At 50.5% G+C, this 20,502-nt stretch overlaps 1 pseudogene; it reads left to right on the forward strand.

The window, feature by feature from the left end:
* Positions 1 to 19,705, forward strand: part of LOC101426310 (thiamine pyrophosphokinase 1 pseudogene) — a 149,566-nt pseudogene extending 129,861 nt beyond the window's left edge.
* The last annotated feature ends 797 nt before the right edge of the window (positions 19,706 to 20,502 follow it).

Here is a 20,502-nt window from a genome sequence, read left to right on the forward strand (position 1 = left end):
TCAAGAGGTGTGAGTCTCTGGGGTGTGGGCCATCAGGGTTTAAGGGACATAGACCTGGCAACCTCAAATCCAGTTAACAAGGATCCTGGGAGCACCACAGTGCAACACAGCCTTCAGGGATCCCTGCAGCTGGGTGCCAAGCCTATGGGGGAGGTCACACCTGCAAACTCTGACTTATATGTCAGAATCCCGCAATTCCCCCTCTCACTAGGGTCTCTTCTGTGGCTGTATCACCAATTCGGCTTCAGGACACCTCCCACCCTGCAAGCCCCCAAAACAGCCAGTTGGGGGCGCCTCTATATTGCAGCCAATTTAAGGATGCTGCAGATCAGCAGTCAGTCCCAAGGGTGGGGCTGTAGCCGGAAGTGCTGATATCAGTGTCAGAAACCAAAAATCCCACACCTTGCAAAAGATTCCCCTAATCGGCTTCCAGATGCCTCCCACCCTGAAAGCCCCCAAAACAGCCTCCTGGTGATTCTCTTTATTGTGAGCAATTTAAGGCTGCTGCAGATCAGCAGCCAGGCCTAAGTGGTGGGCCTCTAGCCAGAAGTGCTATTCTTCATGTCAGAAATCAAAAATCCCCCACCTTGTAAAGAACTCTGTCTGCCTCACCAAATTGGTTTCCGAATGCCTCCTGCCCTGCAAGCCCATGAATAGCCTGCTCAGGGCTTGTGAATTCCCCAGCACCACAGAGCCTCCAGGAATCACCACCGCATTGCTGGTGCCACGGTGCCACCCACCCCAGGGGGGAGCGTCCTGCATGCAGCCTCTAACTTCATGTAAGAGAGCCTCAATTTTATCTTTTACACGAATCTTCTCTGTTACCTTCCCACCAAATCAATGTCCAGAGACCTCGTGCCCTGCAAAATCCTGAAACAGCCTGGTCCTGAAGAATTTCTAATGCTGCCCAGCTGCTTCTTTGCAGGAGAGACTGTAAGGTGCACTCACTGAGCCACCATCTTGCCCCGCCTCCTACAGCACCCTTTCTTGATAAAAACACTCCAAAAGATCAGAATACAAGGAAACTTTCTTAACATGATAAAAAGTATATATGAAAAATCCACAGTCAACATCGTTTACAATGGTGAAATCCTAAAATCTTTCCCTCTATGATCAGGAACAAGACAAGGATGCCGCCTATCTCCTCTTCTATTTAACGTTGTCTTATAAGTACTTTCTTGAGCACTGAGGCAAGAACCAGATATAAAAGACATTCAAATTGGAAAGGAAGAAGTCAAAATTTCACTATTTACAGATGACATGGTTGTATACATAGAAAATGCTCAGAGGTCTACAACAAAGATTCTAGAACTTATAAATGAGTTTAGTAAAGTCATAGGTTATAAGATCAATGTGCAAAAATCAGTAGCATTTCTATACACCAAGGATGAGCAAGCTCAGGAGGAAATCAATAAACAAATACCATTTACAATAGTTAATTAAAAAAATCAAATACCTAGCAATAAATTTAACTAAAGATGTAAAAAAGTTATACACAGAGAATTATACAACACTGATCAAGGAAATCAAAGAAAACCTACATAAATGGAAGAATATTCCCTGTTCACAGATAGGAAGACTAAATATTATTAAGATGTCATTCCTACCCAAACTGCTCTACGCATTCAACGCAATCCCAATAAAAATCAACACAGCATTCTTTAAGGAACTAGAAAAACTAGCTGCGGTCACCCCTCGGGCTGAAGTGTGGTTTGCTGGCCTGGCGGGGGAGCAGCCGCGGCAGGCCAAGCCGCTGCCCCCATAATAGGGTGGCTGGTCGGACTCACCGCCCCCCCTGAAGGAAGCTCGGCATGGGCGCAGAGTGCCCTCGGGTCTCCCCTTCTCGGCAGCCATGCTTCCGCGGCCGCCCCTCCTCCCGGATGGCGCCACACGATGCCTGTGGGGCGGCACCCTTCTTCTTTCTCCCTGCGCAGGCGCAGGGCGGAAAATTCCAGTCTGCCCTTTTCCCCTCCCCCGACAGCAGCAACAGCCAGGCGTGGGCGGAAAAATCCAGTCTGCCCTTTTCCCCTCCCCTGACAGCAGCAACAGCCAGGCGTGGGTGGAGAAATCCAGTCTACCCTTTTCCCCTCCCCCGACAGCAGCAACAGCCAGGTGTGGGCGGAAAAATCCAGTCTGCCCTTTTCCCTCCCCCTGACAGCAGCAACAGCCAGGCATGGGCGGGAAACTCAAGTCTGCCCTCCACCCCAGCAACAGCAGCCACCAATCCCTAAACCCTGCCCCTTCCCCCAGCAACAGCGACAGCCAATCCCTAACCACCACCCCTCCCCCATCCGGTACCACCCACTGACCTTTTGCCGGCAACCAATCAGAACAGGGCATGGCTTCGACCAATCAGCCTTCCCCAGCCCCTATAAAACTGTTGCCTCTCCCTCAGTAAAGTGGACTTGCGTGTTTACCTTGTCTCCGCGGTAGTTTTTCTGCCGTGCGCCCTCCAGTCCTGAGAGCCCCCGACAAGGGCCTGGCCTCCCTTGTCCCCAGTTCATCGCCTGCTTTTTCGGGCGACCCCTTCGTCGCTGGCTTCGCCGGGCGACCCCGTCAGCCGAACCGTGCAACCCCTTGTGAGACCGATCCCTCGTCTGCTGCCGGACCGACCCCTTGTCCCAAGTGGGACCGACCCCTTGTCCCAAGCGGGACCGACCCCTCATCCAGAGCTGGACCGACCCCTCGTCCGCAGCCAGACTCTACCTCTACCGACCGAGCAAGCCGCCGCAGTTGGCGCCCAACGTGGGGCAAGGCAACTCCACCACAGCCTCACTCCATAACCTGGCGGCCCCCCCCTCCTCTCTTCTCACCGTGGGACTTCTCTTGTGCAACATTGCTGCTACCTGAGCCTTGGCTACCTCATATGATCCACAGTGGTCTGGGAGAATCGCTGGATGGCTTTCTCCTTCCATGTCGGGGGCTTATACCGACCTGCTATGATTAAGAGGAGCCTTGGATTTCTCGGGAGCGCGTGCTTGCACATCTGAAGTAATCCTACCACAGCCCTACGCCCTCCTCTCTTCTCACCTTGGGACTTCTCTCGTGCAACATTGCTGCTACCTGAGCCTTGGCTACCTCATACGATCCACGGCGGTCTGGGAGAATCGCTGGATGGCTTTCTCCTTCCATGTCGGGGGCTTATACCGACCCGCTATGATTAAGAGGAGCCTTGGATTTCTTGGGAGCACGCGCTTGCACGTCTGAAGTAACCCTACCATAGCCCTATGCTCTCCTCTTTTCTCACCCCTATCTTTTCGCTCTGCATTGCTGCTCCTGAACCTTAGTGACCTCATATGATCCACGGCGGTCTGGGAGAATTGCTGGATGGCTTTCTCCTTCCATGTCGGGGGCTTATACCGACCCGCTATGATTAAGAGGCGCCAATAAAACTCTCAGGAGCGCGTGCCTGAGCACCTCCACCCCTGCCTTATCAGGTCCAAAAGGCCATTAGCAATGGGTAACATCCTATCTGCTAAGCAAGCCCCACAAGTTCGGGCCCTCGCCGGTCTCCTAGACACTCACCGGTGTAAGATCTCTTTCAAACAGCTTCAAGTATATTGGGACCTTCTTCTTCCCTTTAATCCGTGGCTTACCACGTGTCAGCTTTGGGACCCGGACACCTATACTCGCCTTATAGATAGGGTCACTTTTGCTGTGGAGCAGGAAGGTAAAAGATTCCCTCCTGGCTTATTACAGGCAACATGAAGTCCAGAAGAAATCTTGAAGGGTATAATCTATGATATGCTATATAAAAAAGGATTTAAAAGCAGCTATACCAAGAAAGTAAGAATTATGAGTCAACTGTAAATAAATTATATATTTCTGTTAATGTGTTGTAATTGTTCTGTGTTTGTCTGTCTGTCCGTTCAATGTCAACATATATTGTGATACCTCCGGATGGTAAATATAAATTACTAGAAATCTTTAAAAGAGCTCTATTCAAATGGCCAAAAATTAAATAAGCGCTTATATTAATACTTAAGTTTATAATATTAATACATAAGTTTAAATGTTAATAAGATATCTACAATTTAAAAAAATTGTAAGTCTTAATTAACAAAATTAACTGTACGTCTTCATAAAAAGTTGTTCTTGCCGAGATTAAAATGAATAACTTATTTTTCTTCACAGGATAATATAAAGAATGTAAAACTTATATGAATATTAAAAAGGTTAAAAGTTTGTAAAAATGCTAACGGAAATGTAATAAGTTTTGCAAAAAGACGTATTTTGTCCTAAAGTAAGATGGCTAATTTTTCATAAACTCTTGAAACTTAATTTGCATGTGGCAAGTGTAAAAGGTATTGTGATAACTTTATGTAAGGGAATGTGTTCTGTAAAGATAAAATTTATCTTCAATAGCTTACATTAAGGTATTAAATGGCTAATTCCAAAAGGTCATTCTTAAATATATATATATATAACTGAATTGATGATAATAATAATAAAAGGTAATTTTATATCAGGAAGGATTAACAGCAACCAAGCTCCCCTACCAACTTGCTTTTAGGAAATGGTTTCTAATATTGCATGCTACTAAGTATTTAAAGAAAAGTTATTCTTAAGGAAACAGAAGATGATTTTGTCTTTGCAGCCATTGTCTATTTAGCAACACCCCTCGCTATCGGCCTAGCCACTGTTGCGCCGGACGATTGGAACCTTAAGCAAAGACTCCTCCTCACTGTCATCTTCCTATCTATCGTTACTATATTTACTGCCCTCATTCTCCTTCGTTTATAAAGCAGTCTCCTACAAACCACAAAGCTTCTGTCTTAAACATACCATTCTCAACCCTATCCTCTAAATGATCTTCTCACTTCCCCCACAGCCTTTAATACTTTATTTCTTCCTCATAACCTTTGCTTTCTTGATAATATTTTCTGCCATCTGTCTAGCCGCTACCACACCAGAAGATTGGAACCTCGGCCAATGAATTCTACTCTCCATCGCCTTTCTGTTTATTATCCTCTTTTATGCTTTACTCCTTATCTTCCTCCCATAATGACTTCACCAAGCCTCCTCTTGTCCAAAACCGTCACCCTTCTTTTCCTCACACTCCCCATTGCACTCACCAACCCCAGCCATCAGCCTTTTAATTGGACAGTAAGCCTCTGGCAGGAAAAAGTAATCCTCTCCTACAATGTCTTCGCTGCCAAGGAGAGATCAACCACCTGTAATGCGCTATCATCCTGGACTTTTAACAACAGATGGATCTTATAGCCGCCGAGATCAACAAGAATTGGACATTGGCCACCCTTGCTTGCAACGGCAAGATACCACCCCCTAAATTGTACATTTGTATCCCCGTCATACTCACCTCTCTCTTCAGCCCCACTTCCCTCATTGCTTACTGCCTCTTGGGCCTCAGCTACTTGTTGCTGCTGCCATCCTGGCCCTTATTTGAAAAGAAGGGGGAAATGCGGTCACCCCTCGGGCTGAAGTGTGGTTTGCTGGCCTGGCGGGGGAGCAGCCGCGGCAGGCCAAGCTGCTGCCCCCATAATAGGGTGGCTGGTCGGACTCACCGCCACCCCTGAAGGAAGCTCGGCATGGGCGCAGAGTGCCCTCGGGTCTCCCCTTCTCGGCAGCCATTCTTCCGCGGCCGCCCATCCTCCCGGATGGCGCCACACGATGCCTGTGGGGCGGCACCCTTCTTCTTTCTCCCTGCGCAGGCGCAGGGCGGAAAATTCCAGTCTGCCCTTTTCCCCTCCCCCGACAGCAGCAACAGCCAGGCGTGGGCGGAAAAATCCAGTCTGCCCTTTTCCCCTCCCCTGACAGCAGCAACAGCCAGGTGTGGGTGGAGAAATCCAGTCTACCCTTTTCCCCTCCCCCGACAGCAGCAACAGCCAGGTGTGGGCGGAAAAATCCAGTCTGCCCTTTTCCCTCCCCCCGACAGCAGCAACAGCCAGGCATGGGCGGGAAACTCAAGTCTGCCCTCCACCCCAGCAACAGCAGCCACCAATCCCTAAACCCTGCCCCTTCCCCCAGCAACAGCGACAGCCAATCCCTAACCACCACCCCTCCCCCATCCGGTACCACCCACTGACCTTTTGCCGGCAACCAATCAGAACAGGGCATGGCTTCGACCAATCAGCCTTCCCCAGCCCCTATAAAACTGTTGCCTCTCCCTCAGTAAAGTGGACTTGCGTGTTTACCTTGTCTCCGCGGTAGTTTTTCTGCCGTGCGCCCTCCAGTCCTGAGAGCCCCCGACAAGGGCCTGGCCTCCCTTGTCCCCAGTTTGTCGCCTGCTTCTCCGGGTGACCCCTTCATTGCCGGCTTCTCCGGGCGACCCCTTCGTCGCTGGCTTCGCCGGGCGACCCCGTCAGCCGAACCGCGCAACCCCTTGTGAGACCGATCCCTCGTCTGCTACCGAACCGACCCCTCGTCCCAAGTGGGACCGACCCCTTGTCCCAAGCGGGACCGACCCCTCATCCAGAGCTGGACCGACCCCTCGTCCGCAACCAGACTCCACCTCTACCGACCGAGCAAGCAGCCGCAACTAGCTATGAAATTTATTTGGAAAGGAAAGAGGCCCCGAATAGCCAAAGACATATTGAAAAAGAAAAATGAAATGGTAGTAATCACACTACCTGACTTCAAAATATACTACAAAGCTACTGTACTGAAAACAGCATGGTATTGGCACTAAGAGAGACACCCAGACCAATGGAACTGAATTGGGACTTCTGATATAGATCCTCATATATATAGTCATGTACTATTTAATAAAGCCACCAGCCCTCTCACCTGGGAGAGAATGGCCTATTCAACACATGGAGAATTGGATATCCATATGTAAAAGAGTGAAAGAGGATTACCAACTCACACCTTATACAAAAATTAATTCAAGATGGATCAAAGACCTAAATATAAGAGCCAAGATCATAAAGACTTTGAAAAGCGTGTAGGGAAACATCTACAGGACCTTGTAATAGGAAATGGTTTCATGAACTTCAAAACAAATGCACGAGGAGAAAAAGAACAAATAGATAAATGGGACTTCCTCAAAATTAAAGCCTTCTGCACTTCAAAGGAGTTTGTCAAGAAAGTGAAATGAGAGCCTACACAATAGGAGAAAATTTTTGGAAACCATATATCTGATAGGAGATGTATAATCTGCATTTATAAGAATGCCTATATCTCGAAAATAGACAAACAACACATTTTAAAAATGGGAAAAAGATTTAAACAGTTACTTTTCCAAAGATGAAATAGAAATGGCTAAAAAGCACGAGAAAAAAGCTCTAAATCTCTAGCTATTGGGAAATGCAAATTAAAACTAAAATGAGATACCATTTTACTCCCATAGGATTGGCAGCTATGAAAAAAACAGAAGACTAAAAATGCTGGAGAGGATGTGGAGGAATGGGAACACTCATCCACTGCTGGAGGGAATGCAGAAGGATCCAGCCATTCAGGAGGATAGTTTGGCAGTTTCTCAAAAAACTAGCTATAGATTTGCCATATGACCCAGCAATTCCACAGCTGGGTATATACACAGTAGAACTGAAAACAAGGACACAAACCGATATTTGCACACCAATGTTCATAGCAGCATTGTTCACTATTGCCAAAAGCTGGAATCGACCCAAATGCCCATCAACAGATGAGTGGATCAATAAAATGTGGTATATACATAAAATGGAATACTACTTGGCTTTAAGAACAAATATACTACAAACACATGTGATAACATGGATGACTCTTGAGAACCTTATGTTGAGTGAAGTAACCCAGGCATTGAAGGACAAATACTACATAACCTCAATGATATGAAATAAGTAAATCAAGCTGCCTTAGAGAGCTAGTGACTGCATGACAGGGTTAAAGGAAATTGGGGGGTAGAGGAAGGATGTAAGCTGACATCCACATGTGTGAAATCTATGATAACCTGAAGGTAAGTATTTATACAAGGAAGGGATAAAATGGGGGTGTAGTGTTAACTTGGGTGGGGCTTTGTGGGCTTGAGGTGGGCTAGGGATGGAAGGATGGGTAATATTGCCCAGGAAATTGGGAGGAGGGTGGGGAACATATGAACATAGGAGATTGTCAGGTATTTGGTTGAGAGTATAATACTAAGAAAACTTTTTCAAAAGTATAATAGGGAAGGTTACCTGTTTAAGATGCTTAAAGGGGATAATCTGACACAGGACAGGTTTCTTGGGAATGTGTGAGTGCTCATTTTTCCACAGTGGGTTATATAATTGGATTGAGACCCATATAATGAGAGGGAAGGTGTACTCACATCTTGGGGAGGACTGATGTTCTGAAATAGAGGGAATTTTATCTCTCGAGAGAAATGGTGGCTCCCAATGCATTAGGGCAGTTGAGTATGTCAAACCCTCAACTCTGTTGCAAATATCTCTGAACATGGCCCTTCAAGCAATGAAGATTGACTGTCACTGTGGTCCCTGAGGGGAGGGGGAAAAGGGTATTGAATAGATGGAATCAATGTAACTGCGTGGGCAATAGAAGTGTTCCACAAGATTATGCAAGAATGGATGTAGGACATGTTAAATTACACCAAAAATGTATAATGGCTGATAGGCTAAAACGAAAACATAATATAAAACATAAAATAACTAAAAATTTAGAAAATTGTTTAGTCTAAAATATAAACCACAATGTAAACCCAAATGATACCTTGCTTGAAAACTATTTTCTCAATATCTGTACATCAGTTTCAGCAAATATAATATGAACCTGAAAAAAGATTATTGCTGTGGAAGGGAAAAGGGTTTTATGTTGGATATGTGGTTTTACTGTATATGGTATATATGAATTACAATGATCTAAAACTTTTGTGAAGATAAGCTTAATAGGAAAAAAAGAAAAGGAAAGGACGTAGACACTGAGGAAAAGATTGAATAAGTTGCCTTTCCAATTTGCATACAGGGCAACACTTATTGCAATGATGGAAGGCAAAACATCAAAAACAAAGCTTTTGCATTTTTTAATTTTTTGATACCCCAATTAATTTTTACCTTAATTTTTCTAAATTAATATGTATTCTATATCTAACCTTTAAACTCTTCACTATATTCCATTTTACTATTAATGGAACCTGGCAATATATTGGGCTTTATTTTTCAAGAAGTTTTGTATCACAGAGAAGTTCATCAATGGCAGGGGAGGAATACTAGTGTGGGATATTATTGACAGGGTGACACATGGTTGGCCAGGAGTTCTCCAGGGCATATATGCAGGGTATATAAAATGTTTGGATATTTTCTTAGTGGTTACAATTATAAACAACAACTGAGGGAGTGCTGAGTTCCTTGCCAGGGGAGCTCTATCACAGTCCCTAAATGAACAGCAACAATCACCCAAATGCAACAGCAAAGACCAAAAAAGAAGGAAGGTCCAACAATGAGCCCTTGATACTAATGACTATGCTTGTAAGCCTGTGCACCTGAAATAAGAACAAGACCTAGAGCTGCACGGTGCTGAGGAGTTACCTCCTGGGAATCTCCGTGTTGCTCATATGTGGCCAGTCTCGAAGCCAAACTAAGTATGTAAATGTGTTGCCTTCCCCCCAGAGTGGGACATGACTCCTGGGGATGAGCCTCCCTGGTCCCAAGGGATTAATTACTACCAAGTACCAGCTTTTGCTGTAACTAGAAAATGACCTTGAATAAAAGGGTCAACAAGGACCAGCAGAATATCTCAATCTACATATAATACCAGGAGTTAAAAAGGCTTTTTGACCTGAATCAAAGAGGGAAATGGAAAGGACAAATGCGTTTATATGGCTATGAGTCTCCAAAAAAGCCTGGAGGTTATCAAAGGGGTTGCCCTTATGCACACCTCAGCAGAGTCCTAGAGACAAATAAAGTAGATACAACCCCGGGTATTGGTTCTTCTGAGGGCTACAGAGACCCACAGGTTCTATGGTCATGGCAGATGGAGTTCAGTGCCATGTCAGTTGGCCCTACTTTGGAGTTTGTGTTTCAGTGTGATGGAGCTGGACTCAGCTGTGACATTTGTCCACAAGCCTCTCCTGTTACTTTTAAAGGATCTGTGGTTGGTGCTGGGTTTTAGTGTATACACAGGGGGCCTGAATCTCTGGACTTTCCATGTGATGGCCAGGCCCTGAAGCTTCAAAATACTTGAAACTCCTACACTCTCATTTATTGGACTTACCCTGCTCAGCTAACATGGAGTTGAAGAAGTTCAACCATAACACCAGGGAGCCAAGAGTGCCTACAAGTGGAAGCAGGAGAATTGCATCCAGCATCAAGGTGGAATCTAAGCCCCCTCTTGATATAGATGTGGAGTGGACACAATCATTCCAAGGTCGACAGGATGGAGGAATAGAGTATGGATTAGAGTGCATTTACTGATATTCTTTTCATGAACTATTGTGATTAGTAATCAAAGAAATTGTGGCATTGGTGTGGAGAAAGTGTCCATGGTTGCTGCTGGGTGTAGGGAGTGGGACGAAGGATGTGATGTGGGGGCATATTCGGGACTTGGAGTTGTCCTGGATGGTACTGTGGGGACAGTTGCTGGACATTGCATGTCCTACCATGGCCCCTGGGTGGACTGTGGGAGAGTGTGGGCTATGATGTCGACCATTGACCTTGAGGTGCAGTGGTGCTCAGAGATGTAGTCACCAAATTCAGTGAATGTCTCATGATGATGGAGGAGATTGTTGTTATGGGGGGAGGAGTGGGGTGAGGGGGGTTGGGGTTATATGGGGACCTGCGGCGGCTTGCTCAGTCGGTAGAGGTGGGGTCTGGCTGCGGACGAGGGGTCGGTCCAGCTCTGGACGAGGGGTCGGTCCCGCTTGGGACGAGGGGTCAGTCCCACTTGGGACGAGGGGTCGGTCCGGCAGCAGACGAGGGATCGGTCTCACAAGGGGTTGCGCGGTTCGGCTGACGGGGTCGCCCGGCGAAGCCGGCGACGAAGGGGTCGCCCGGCGAAGCCGGCGACGAAGGGGTCGCCCGGAGAAGCCGGCGACGAACTGGGGACAAGGGAGGCCAGGCCCTTGTCGGGGGCTCTCAGGACTGGAGGGCGCACGGCAGAAGAACTACCGCGGAGACAAGGTAAACACGCAAGTCCACTTTACTGAGGGAGAGGCAACAGTTTTATAGGGGCTGGGGAAGGCTGATTGGTCGAAGCCACGCCCTGTTCTGATTGGTTGCCGGCGAAAGGTCAGTGGGCGGTACTGGACGGGGGAGGGGTGGTGGTTAGAGATTGGCTGTCACTGTTGCTGGGGGAAGGGGCAGGGTTTAGGGATTGGTGGCTGCTGTTGCTGGGGTGGAGGGCAGACTGGATTTTTCCGCCCACACCTGGCTGTTGCTGCTGTCGGGGGAGGGGAAAAGGGCAGACTGGAATTTTCTGCCCTGCGCCTGCGCAGGGAGAAGGAAGAAGAAGGGTGCCGCCCCACAGGCATCGTGTGGCGCCATCCGGGAGGAGGGGCGGCCGCGGAAGCATGGCTGCCGAGAAGGGGAGACCCGAGGGCACTCTGCGCCCATGCCGAGCTTCCTTCAGGGGTGGCGGTGGGCCCGACCAACCACCCTATTATGGGGGCAGCGGAATTAGGCCTACCGCGGCCGCTCCCCTGCCAGGCCAGCAAACCACACTTCAGCCCGAGGGGTGACCGCATTTCCCCCTTCTTTTCAAATAAGGGCCAGGATGGCAGCAGCAACAAGTAGCCGAGGCCCAAGAGGCAGTAAGCAATGAGGGAAGCGGGGCTGAAGAGGGAGGTGAGTATGATGGGGATACAAATGTACAATTTGGGGGGCAGTATCTTGCCGTTGCAAGCAAGGGTGGCCAATGTCCAATTCTTGTTGATCTCGGTGGCTATAAGGTCCATCTGCTTGTTAAAAGTCCAGGATGACAGCCCGTTACAGGTAGTTGATCTCTTCTTGGCGGCGAAGAGCGGTAGAGGCAGACTGTGTGATGGTCTGGAGGATCGCAGCGGTGAGGACAAGTCGCGTCAGGGCACCAGCGACGGTGGTGGCGGCAGCGTCGGGAGTGGTGGAAATGTAGGCGAGGACAATAAGAAGGCCAAAGTCTTCACGGGCGCGAGAGAGGCCGATGTTAATGGGGCGGGCCGACATGGGGCGGCCCAATCTGCAACGCAGTAGGGGTTCAAGCGAAAAAAGGAGGGGGGGCGGGGGACGAGAAAGGACGCTTTGGATGGCTGAGAAGAGGAGTGAGGTCGAGACAGGAGGAAGCTCCGCAAGCTGCGGGCCGGGGAAAGCGGGTTGCGGGCCGTTTAGCGGGGCTGGTGAGAGGGGTTAGCTTGGCCAGAGGTGGCGAGGGAGAGCATAAGGAGAAGGAGAGAGACTATGTTAATTGGCTCGGCAGCATGGCGAGGGTTGCAGCGTCTGCACTGACGGTAGAGTGCGAGCAGTGAACGGACTTCAGGGTTGGATGGTTGCCTCTCGGGGTGGAGGGTGAGCTGGCTCAGTTGGTGCTGGATCACTCGCATCTGGCGCCGTGCCCTGCGGGACATCCGCTGCTGAGGTGGCGGGTTTGACGTATCTCCCGGGGACCCAGATTGGCTGAGCGGCATCCTGCGGGAAGACACAAGCGAAACCTCGGCCCTGGGTAAGAAGGGGGCACGGGCCACGCCACTGACCTGTTTGAGGGTCCTTCCAAAGGACCAGGGGGGCCTGTGTGGGGCGATACGAGGGGCCCCAATGCCTATGGACTGCCGAGAGACCATCCTTATCAAAGGTCAAGAGATTTAGATGGATTAGGACAGCGGTGATGATGTCTCCGGGAGGAGCGTGAGGGAGGATTTCCCTCTGTTTTTCAATTTCTTGTTTCAGACGGCGATGGGAGCTCTCCACAATGGCCTGTCCTTGTGGGTTATATGGGATACCAAAATGGTGGGCGATTTGGTAGAGCTGAAGGAACCTCGCAAAGGACTCACTGCGATAAGCAGGGCCGTTATCCGTCTTTAGGTCCCAGGGGACCCCCATGAAGAGAATCCCTTGCCGAAGGGCCTTAATGCAGTGCTTAGCAGTCTCCCCAGGCAAGGGGACTGCATAGCACATGTGGGAGAAGGTGTCAATTATAACGTGCAAGAACTTAAGGCGTCCAAAGGACGGGACATGCGTGACATCCATCTGCCACCTGGAATTAGGCCTAAGGCCGCGGGGATTCACCCCCTGCGGTTGCAGAGGCCCCAGAGGCAGGAAGGGGGCACAGGTTTTGCATGTCCGCACTAGGTGCTTACAAGTCTCAATTGGCAACTCAGGCAAAAGGTGGTGGAGTGAGGCGGCAGAAAAGTGAAACCTCGAATGTAAGGACTTAGCCTGATTGATAGCATCTCCGACCGAATCAAGGGCAAGGGCAGAGACCGTCTGATCCGCGGTGTCGTTGCCTGCCGCTAGGGGGCCAGGCAACCCGGAGTGGCTCCGGATATGAGCAATATACCAGGGTGCCATGCGTTTTTCAAGAAGGGTCTTAAGGGCATCCAGTGCCTCATCAATAGGAGAGGAGGTCGGGAAGAATGTAGCTAATGCCAAGACCCTGCAGACTTGCAGAGAATAGAGGCTATCTGTAAAGATGTTAACGGGTTCACAGGGGAAGGCGCGAAGCGCTTCTACAATAGCCAAAAGCTCTCCCGTCTGGACGGAGTGTAGGTTAAGATGTGTAAAGACTTTCGGCTCTGCGACTCCATCCAGGTACACAACCATGGAGTACTTAGTTCTAGACGCATCCGTGAAAATAGTGACGGACCTCGGAAAGGGGGAGGAAGACGGGAAGGGGAAAAAAGGACTTCGGAAGGGAAATTTGGACACGCCTTGGAGTAGGCGGTGACTAGGGAAATGGCAATTGAAATCGCCTGCAAATCCCTCACACAGCACCTGCATTTGCTCATTATCCCTAATGAGGGAGGTGGTTTCTTTCGCATTAAGCGGCCAAACAATTACGGCAGGCTGAGTTTCAAACGTATGGACGGACAGCTGCACTAAATCGGCTGCGAGAGCGATCCATAGTCTTACTGCGGGGCAGATCTTTTGCATCTTGCTTTTAGAAGGATGGAGCCAGAGGAGGGGCCCGTCCTGCCAAAGAACTCCAGTGGGCGTTCCCTTGGTGGGGAGGACCAACGCCTGGAGAGGCTGCTGGGGATCGAACCGCTGGAGGCAGCAGTTATTAAGGGCCTTATCTACAGCGGTAATGGCGGCTCGAGCTTCGGGTGTGATGGCTATCTTTGCGGACACGGCAGAGGGGGGTTTATGACTGGTTTGTAAGAGAGCAAATAATGGCTGGAGCTGTGCCGTGGTAACAGACAGAGCCGGACGGACCCAATTGATATTCCCACAGAGCTGCTGGAGCTCTGTGAGGGTGACTCGGTCTGGCACATTTAGTCGCACAGCCATTGGGGTTACATGCTGGGAGATATGGAACCCCAGGAAGGTTAAGGGGGGTTCAAATTTGACCTTGTCATTCTGGATTGTTAAGCCAATGGCGGACAGATTATGCCGAAGTTGAGAGAGGACATACTGCAGCTTCTCATGGGTCTCACATGCGACCAGGACATCATCCATATAGTGAATGAGGTAGCCCAGATCTCGCAAGGGGGCGACTGCCGCGTTCACATACAGCTGGCAGATGGCCGGGCTATTGCGCATGCCTTGTGGAAGGACTTTCCACTGATACCTATCGGCTGCCCCTCGGTGGTTGGGGACAGGAACAGTAAAGGCAAAGCGCGGGCGGTCCTTTTGGTGAAGCGGAATGGAAAAAAAGCAGTCCTTAATATCTAGAGTAGCCACAAAAAAATGTTTAGGAATGGCCACTGGGTGAGGGAGTCCCGGTTGGGGAGTTCCCATGGGGAGGATATGCTTATTAATCTCCCTCAAATCATGTAGGAGGCGGTATTTGCCAGTGGCCTTCTTTTTAATAATAAAAACGGGCGAATTGTAGGGACTTGTGGACGGTTCTATATGTCCAGCTTCAAGCTGCTCTCGAACCAACTCACGAAGAGCTTGGAGTTTGTGGGATGGCAAGGGCCACTGCTCCACCCAAATAGGCTCCTCTGTATCCCACCGCAGAGGAGTGGGTGTGGGAGGTGTTAATTGAGCAGTGGCGCAAACTATTGGGGGGGCTGAGTGGTTAACTGAACACCACACTCCTCCAGGACATCTCGCCCCCAAAGTATAGTATCAAGGGTGCTAAGGAAGAGGGGCCGGAATGTGCCCACACGTCCCTCACCGTCCTCCCAGGCAATAGGGTGACTGGCGCGAAGGGAGGTAGAGGAGCCAGTGGCCCCTTGGACGGAAGGGCCTTCTTGAACAGACCACTGGGCGGCGAAATGAGCAGGGAAACAAGAGACCTCTGCACCCGAGTCGAGGGTCCCAGAATACCAGTGGTGGTGAATCTTAAACCTCATGGTAGGCCTGGTGGACGTGATGGGGACTGTCCACATCAGGGCTTTGGAAGGTTGGGACGGGGAGCCTCTTTGGGGTGGGGCTGAGGCCTGCCCCTCCTGGAGTTTAAAGATGGCTGTTGCCGCTGCAGGGGAGGCTGCATACGGCAGTCGCGAGCCCAATGGTACCCCCGGCCGCAGCAGGGGCAGGGGGTAGAAGGGCCCCGTCGGGGCGGTGGGGGGGGAGGAACAGGAGGGCCCGGCGGTGCAGAGACTGCCGGGCATTCACGGGCGAAATGTCCTGGCTCGCCACATCTAAAACAAGAGGAGTTAAGTGCCATGGCTGTCGTGACAGCCTTGGCGAAAGAAGCAGCCTGTTGGTCAAGGCCGTTACAGGCAATCACCCAATCGTCTATCGACTTTTCTCTCACGGGAGCGATCGCCTGTCGACAAATGGGGCTGGCCCCTTCAAGGATAATTTCACGGGCGAGGGCGCACTGAGCCTGTTCATCGTGGACCCTGCGCTCACATGCCCGGAGGACTCTGGAAACATAGGTAGAAAAGTCCTCATCCTTGGTCTGTGTGAGCTTAGTGAACTTGTCAGCACTACTGGCAGTGCAGGCGCGAAAGGCCCGTAGGGCTACCTCGCGAATCTGAAGCCAGAAGCCAGCCGGAGCACGGTAGTAGGCCGCAGCCTGGCTAAACTGACCGGTGCCGGTGAAGGCTTCTGGTGGGTGATTAACACCCCTTGCGACGTTGGCCGCAACCTGCTTTTCAGCCTCGGCATGAAAATGGGCGCGCCAATTTATAAACTGGCCAGGCGTGAGGATGGCACGGGCCAGTTGGAGCCAATCGAGGGGGATGCACAGAAGGGTGGACATCTCCTCTAACAGATGCTGAGCATAAGGGCTGCCTAACCCGTCCTCCTTAACGGCCTTGCGGAGCTGTTTAACACTTTCCGCATCATGTGGGTACCATGGAAAGGGGCGCTGAGGGGTGGGAGTTACATTAAGGGGAAAGCAGGTGGTAGGAGGCGGCAGGGAGGTAGGCGGAGGTGCCCCGACGGGGGAGGAATACGGGTCCAAAAATAGGCTAGAGGGGGCCACGCATGCGGCAGCTTGCCACGGATCAGATGGAGGGGGCTGCCAGGGGGAGGCGGAGTCGGGGGGGGCCGCTGGCGCGGAGGGCACGAGAGGAGCCGTTGCCCATGCGGTGTTACAAAATGGCTGCGGGCCGTCCCCAGCAGTGCTACAAAATGGCGGGGAGGGAGCTTCCGGCCCACCCAGGCAGGAAGTCGTCGGGGGGAGGGAGGGGCTAAGGGACCTCCCCTTTATGAGCGAGGAAGAAGGCAGAAGTTCACCATCTTTACCGGCGCTCGGCACTGCTAGATTACATTGTTTAGGGGGACAATTTTTGAGCGCGTTATTAAGGCGCTCAACAAGCGACTCAGAGTCGGAATCGGAGTCGGTATCAGAATTCCAATTAGGGTCCCTGTTAAAGTCGCCGTCCTGACAATCACGGCAGCGGCGGTGGCTCGGCCGGGGGGAGTCGATGGTAGGGGCGCCTTGAAGGCAGGAGCGGATGGTAAAAAGCGCCGGTAATAAGCCAGGAGGGAATCTTTTACCTTCCTGCTCCACAGCAGAAGTGACCCTATCTATAAGGCGAGTATAGGTGTCTGGGTCCCAAAGCTGACACGTGGTTAGCCATGGATTAAAGGGGAGAAGAAGGTCCCAGTACACTTGAAGCTGTTTCAAAGAGATCTTACACCGGTGAGTGTCTAGGAGACCGGCAAGAGCCCGAACTTGTGGGGCTTGCTTAGCAGATAGGATGTTACCCATTGCTAATGGCCTTTTGGAGCCGATAAGAAAAGGGGCCCTTACCTTGAGAGCGCGGCGATGGGAGCCGAGGTGCGCGGTGAGACGAGGGGTCGGAGCCGGTGGGGCTCCGACGGTGGTCGCGGGCCAAGAGAAGGCCCCGACGAGGGGAGGGCGGGACGACGAGCAGTGGAGCAAGGCAAAGGGGAGCAAGCGTGAAGGGGAGGAGGCAGAGGTGAAGGCAGGGGTGGAGGTGCTCAGGCACGTGCTCCTGAGAGTTTTATTGGCGCCTCTTAATCATAGCGGGTCGGTATAAGCCCCCGACATGGAAGGAGAAAGCCATCCAGCGATTCTCCCAGACCGCCGTGGATCATATGAGGTCGCCAAGGTTCAGGAGCAGCAATGCAGAGCGAAAAGATAGGGGTGAGAAGAGAGGAGAGCGTAGGGCTATGGTAGGATTACTTCAGACGTGCAAGCGCGCGCTCCCGAGAAATCCAAGGCTCCTCTTAATCATAGCGGGTCGGTATAAGCCCCCGACATGGAAGGAGAAAGCCATCCAGCGATTCTCCCAGACCGCCGTGGATCATATGAGGTAGCCAAGGCTCAGGTAGCAGCAATGTTACACGAGAGAAGTCCCAAGGTGAGAAGAGAGGAGGGGGTAGGGCTGTGGTAGGATTACTTCAGACGTGCAAGCGCACGCTCCCGAGAAATCCAAGGCTCCTCTTAATCATAGCGGGTCGGTATAAGCCCCCGACATGGAAGGAGAAAGCCATCCAGCGATTCTCCCAGACCGCCGTGGATCGTATGAGGTAGCCAAGGCTCAGGTAGCAGCAATGTTGCACGAGAGAAGTCCCAAGGTGAGAAGAGAGGAGGGGGGGGCTGCCAGGTTATGAAGTGAGGCTGTGGTGGGGTTGCCTTGCCCCACGTTGTGCTGTGGTGGGGTTGCTTTGCCCCACGTTGGGCGCCAACTGCGGCGGCTTGCTCAGTCGGTAGAGGTGGGGTCTGGCTGCGGACGAGGGGTCGGTCCAGCTCTGGACGAGGGGTCGGTCCCGCTTGGGACGAGGGGTCAGTCCCACTTGGGACGAGGGGTCGGTCCGGCAGCAGACGAGGGATCGGTCTCACAAGGGGTTGCGCGGTTCGGCTGACGGGGTCGCCCGGCGAAGCCGGCGACGAAGGGGTCGCCCGGCGAAGCCGGCGACGAAGGGGTCGCCCGGAGAAGCCGGCGACGAACTGGGGACAAGGGAGGCCAGGCCCTTGTCGGGGGCTCTCAGGACTGGAGGGCGCACGGCAGAAGAACTACCGCGGAGACAAGGTAAACACGCAAGTCCACTTTACTGAGGGAGAGGCAACAGTTTTATAGGGGCTGGGGAAGGCTGATTGGTCGAAGCCACGCCCTGTTCTGATTGGTTGCCGGCGAAAGGTCAGTGGGCGGTACTGGACGGGGGAGGGGTGGTGGTTAGAGATTGGCTGTCACTGTTGCTGGGGGAAGGGGCAGGGTTTAGGGATTGGTGGCTGCTGTTGCTGGGGTGGAGGGCAGACTGGATTTTTCCGCCCACACCTGGCTGTTGCTGCTGTCGGGGGAGGGGAAAAGGGCAGACTGGAATTTTCTGCCCTGCGCCTGCGCAGGGAGAAGGAAGAAGAAGGGTGCCGCCCCACAGGCATCGTGTGGCGCCATCCGGGAGGAGGGGCGGCCGCGGAAGCATGGCTGCCGAGAAGGGGAGACCCGAGGGCACTCTGCGCCCATGCCGAGCTTCCTTCAGGGGTGGCGGTGGGCCCGACCAACCACCCTATTATGGGGGCAGCGGAATTAGGCCTACCGCGGCCGCTCCCCTGCCAGGCCAGCAAACCACACTTCAGCCCGAGGGGTGACCGCAGGGACCTCATATTTTTTAATGTAATATTAAAAAAATAAGTAAAGACAAAATAAATAAATAAATTTTTTAAAACGTGGATACTCAGGAAAAAAAAAAACCTATGCTGATGGAGGTGTGAACTGCTTATATAATATCACTGATATTTTTGCCTAAATTCACCAATAGAGATTTTTATTCCATTAGGCTTGAAGTCAGAGAGTACTACGGTAGTAAAGATGTGACCTGACTTAAATTACTGATCAATACCACATCGACTCTACCAAGTGCCTTCAAGTGTTCCAAAAGAAGAGAGAAGAAAAAGACCTACAGGTTGATATGATTGTGATGCTCAGAGGAATTGCTGGTTGTTTTGACCAGATTATGTCATCTGTGAACACCCTGTTTCAAACAACTCATGTCATTCCTTTGCCAATTATAATAGTTCAAAAGGACTCTCTCATCTAACTGCTCCAACCATGAAAGCACAAGCTACATGCAAACACCAGAATAGAAGATGACTCGTGTGGCCTTATTCCTATTGGACAGACTTGCAATAACATTACCACAATAGGCCTAAAGTGGAACTCACAAATCATGCACTTGGTTTTGGAATATTGGTCAGTACTTCTAATACCTATGATGGATATGGTTTAGTTACTATGGAAAAGGATCAGCCACTCCCCTGGACCATAGCCATTAAAAACTAGCCTATTGGGGAGAGGGTGTAGCTCAGTGGTTGAGTGCCTGCTTTGCAAGTATGAGATCCTGGTTTCAATCCCTGGTACCTCCAAAAAAAAAAACTAACCTATGAACTGGCATCCATAAGTATGCCTCTACCTTACCTTATCACCAATGGTTTATTGCTCAATAAGAACAGTTCACCTGTGTTCACTGGAATCTACACTTCCCCAAGAAGTCTGCTTATTTTAAAGATGCAAATGTTTAGATAATCCACATAACATTATAAATGACAGATTTCAATTTTACAGTGAGAGGCAAAATAATTGTTAGGAAAACAAACTCTGTTGCTTTTAGTTGGAAACTAATGTGAACCATTCCATTAAAAATTCAGTTTTGATTATTCTTGTGCTGCTAATCATTCCTTTTATCCTAGAAAATTGTTTTTAATTTTCAAGCAGATAAAACTTCTTTTATCCTTGTAGAGTCTAGCACATCACTCACCCCTGCTTCCCATCCTTAAATGTTTTTAAAAAGGGCTACTTCTGAATGTCTTTTACTATTATATTTCTCAATATAATTTTTTAAAAGATTTATTTATTTCTCTCCCCTTCCCCCCCAACCCTCCATTGTCTGCTCTCTGTGTCCATTTGCTGCCTGTTTTTCTTTGTGTGCTTCTGTATTGTCAGCGGCACGGGAATCTGTGTTTCTTTTTCTTGCGTCATCTTGTGCGTCAGCTCTCCATGTGTGTGGCACCATTCCTGGGCAGGATGCACTTTCTTTTGCTCTGGGTGTCTCTCCTTACTGGGTGCACTTCTTGTGTGTG

Source organism: Dasypus novemcinctus, chromosome X (assembly GCF_030445035.2).
Source record: "Dasypus novemcinctus isolate mDasNov1 chromosome X, mDasNov1.1.hap2, whole genome shotgun sequence".
In the NCBI taxonomy this organism is placed as follows: domain Eukaryota; kingdom Metazoa; phylum Chordata; class Mammalia; order Cingulata; family Dasypodidae; genus Dasypus; species Dasypus novemcinctus.